The following is a 3,605-nucleotide window of genomic DNA, read 5'->3' as shown; positions in this document are numbered from 1 at the left end:
CTCTGAGTTCAAGCCCTGACCCTGCCACCTGCCAGCTGCGTGACCATGTGTGACATGTCACTCAATCTAAGAGTCACTTCCTTCATCTTTAGAATTCTTCCTTTTCCTAATTGCTTTCACTTTATTTGAGGCTATTAACAAAATTCTAACCACTCATTTTAACACGAGATGTTCAAGAAATCAGAGATAAATAAAAGGCAATTAAAGATCATATTGACGGACCAGGTGTGGTGGCGCAAGCTTGTAATCCCAGCAGTCCGGGAGACTGAGACAGGAGGATGGCGAGTTCAAAGCCAGCCTCAGGAATGGCGAGGTGCTAAGGAACTCAGTGAGACCCTGTCTCTAAATAAAATACAAAAAAGGGCTGGGGATTTGGCTCAGTGGTTGAGTGCCTCCTGGGTTCAATCCTCAGTACCAAAAAAACAAAACAAAACAAAAAATAAAAACAGATTATAGATACTATTGATGGGAGGACAATGACACTGATTGCACGTCAGTGGGAACTGTGTCTTGCTAGTCAACTTGGTTTCAGAGGTCTCAGTCCATGGTTGGCCAGATCCATTGCTCTGGACCGGAGTTGAGGTAGAACATCATGGCGGAAGGACGTGGTGAAGGGAAGCTGCCCAGCTGCTGGTATCCAGGGAGCAGAGAATGGTGTTACCTATCGCAGAGGACTGTTGCAATGATTAAATGAGATAATGCATGATGGCTGTGGCAATAAATGGCACATGGCCCCTTGAAAGCAATGTGCTCAGGGAAAGGCGCACTTCATGAAAGACCACATGCTGTAGGATTCTCGTGTATGAAACATCTGGAATCCCCAGCCACAGAGAAAGCAGGGCTATAGCAAATCTATCGGGAAAGAAAGTGGATTAGCGGTTGCCTCGGGCTGGAGGTGGGAGAGAGGACGGGGCACAGGTATGATAGGCAAAGGACATGAGGCTTCTTTTGCGGGGATGAACATGTTCTGAATTGATATAGTGATGGTTGTGCACCCTGTGAGTATATTAAAGTATGCCTCAATTAAGAGTGAGCCCTATCACGTGTGAATTATCTCTCAACAAATCTGTTGCCCAAGATGACACTGAGTGGAATCTGCACATTTGAATCACTGCAAGGTTCACAAAACCACAGGCGGGGCATGCCTGTGCAGCTCATCAGCAGGGAATTCCGGGGGTCTGGTCACACAAGCCAAATCCGATCTGGTCCTGACTGGGATTCGCCATCAGCTGAAGGTTACTGTCCACTCCAGCTTGCGGTGTGTTTTTCTTTGTCTATTTTCAAGGTTATGTTTTTGTTGTTGTTTGTTCTTGTTTGTTTGCTTTACAATGCTGGGAATGGAATCCAGGGCTAGGCAAGCACTCTACCCTTAGCCCCCATCTTCTGTGTTGACGGGGATCATTTGGGATTCTGTGTCTAACTGGAATTTCCCAAACAGAGACATTGGTTCTAGGATGCCCCAGTTAGTTGATCCATTGCATTGGCCGAGTCCAGAGAAACTGAGCTGAGAAAACACCTCCCCACCCACAGCCCACCTCTCCCACCCTTCTACCCCCTCTGAATATGTAATGTATCATGAGGTTTTGCTGAAACAGCCTTTCACTACCAGCGAATAGGCAATATGTTAGTAGGACCATATTTATACTCTTATATCTGGCGGCGATGGTAAAAGTTTTCTTTGTCTAGGATGCATTCATGAAAGAGCATCAGAAAGAAGATCTCCTATTCCCATGATGTTCCTTTCATTCCATTTTAAATCACAGAGATAAAAGGAAATGTGCGGATATGCATTCATATTGTTCAAATTCTTTTTGCTCTTACGGAATGGGCTAGCTAAGATCCCCATTACTCCCAGTAAGATCATTCTTGTATAAAAGCATATATATCATTTATCCACCTAATATGTCTTTTTGATTCCTAGAGAATATTCAAAAACCAGAAAAGACTTTTCATGGAAAGAGGTAGCTAGCTATTTGAATTACATGGCCCATAACCAGAATGGTGCCCCCACAACCAAGATGGCGCTGAGTCACCACCTGCCAGTCCCACACGGTGACGACAGATGCAACAGAGGCCGCCAGAGAGAAATTCATCTGTGACTCAGTGAAAAGAGGAGGGAGAAACACCATCTATGACCCAAAGAAGTACAAGAAGAGTCACTTCTAGAAAGAGAAAATTCTAGAAACCTTGATTTGAATGAGAAGAAATATTAATTTTAAGATTCAGAAGACAATGTTCTAAAGGTTAAAACTATTATAGTTCTGGGTAGTTCTGGTAGTTCTACTCCATGGTAGAGAGTTTGCCTAGCATGCCTCTGAGGCCAGGTTGCCTGGGAAAAATCCCAATTCCATGTTGGTAGCTCCATCACCCAATACCAACTACTCAAACTCTCCTGTGAAATGGGATCAGTAATAATCCTACCTCAGAGTGTGTGAGGATGAGAATAAGATTATCTAGGTAGCACCTTAGCACAGAATAAATACTCAATAAAAACCATTTACTATGGTTATGAATACCGTGATGGTCACCAGTACTGGAAGTTAGAAGTTGACTTGACAGTTATGCTATATTCCTCGAAATGTCAAGACCATCCTTATATGAATTCCAGAGGATTTAAGTCTATGCAGTCATTACACTTCTAATAACAGTAATCCTTCCAGGGAGATCAGTGCTTTTTATTTTATGTTTTTTATATAATCAACTCATTCTGTTTTATTAAGAGGCTTATTAGTGTTTTAGAGAAATATTTATAGATAAAAAATGTTCAGTGACACTTTATATGTACTTGTCAATCTATAAATTACTCAGTCTGCATGTGTTGTCCAAGGTCATGTGTGAGAAATTTTTTAAATTTGTAGTTTACTTGGATATCTATATAAGCTAAGCATGGCAATTTTTCTATGCTGGCCTGAGTTTACTTTATTTTCTTATTTCTTCTAATTAGTTATACATGACAGTAGAAGGCATTTTGACACATCACACATAAATGGAGTATAACTTCTCATGCTTCTGGTTATACATGATGTAGAAGAGATCAGTGCTTTTTAATATCAACTATTTCCAGGGAACAGGGAAGGGCTGAACAGCAGGTACTTGGGGCCCAGTTAGATAGAAGCAAGAAATCCAGCAGGGTGACCACAGATAAGAATAATGTATTACACAGTTCAAAAAGCTGGAAGAGAGGACTTTAATTTTTTTTTTTTTTACCATAAAGAAATGGTAAGTGTTCAAAGAGATAGACATGTTTAACTTGATTTAAACATTAGCATCTAGCTCAATACCACACAGTACTGACAATTTTTATGTATGTCTTCAAAATAAATGTAATATTATGGGGCTGGGGCTGGGGTTCAGAAGGAGAGCGCTCACCTAGCACATGTGAGGCACTGGGATTGATCCTCAGCATCACATATAAATAAATAAAATAAAGGTATTGTGTCCACCTACAACTGAAAAAAATAAATAAATGTAATATTAAAAAAAAAAAAAAAAAAACCTATTTCCCGTTCCGATGTCTGAAAAGTGTCTTTGCAATTTTACAGACAGGGAGTCTCAGGAAGCAATGAAAGAGGCTCAGTGACGAGTGGACTAGGAAGCTTCAGACC

Source organism: Sciurus vulgaris, assembly GCF_902686455.1.
Source record: "Sciurus vulgaris genome assembly, chromosome: 18".
Lineage (NCBI taxonomy): Eukaryota > Metazoa > Chordata > Mammalia > Rodentia > Sciuridae > Sciurus > Sciurus vulgaris.
Note: the sequence above shows the minus strand (reverse complement) of the source record.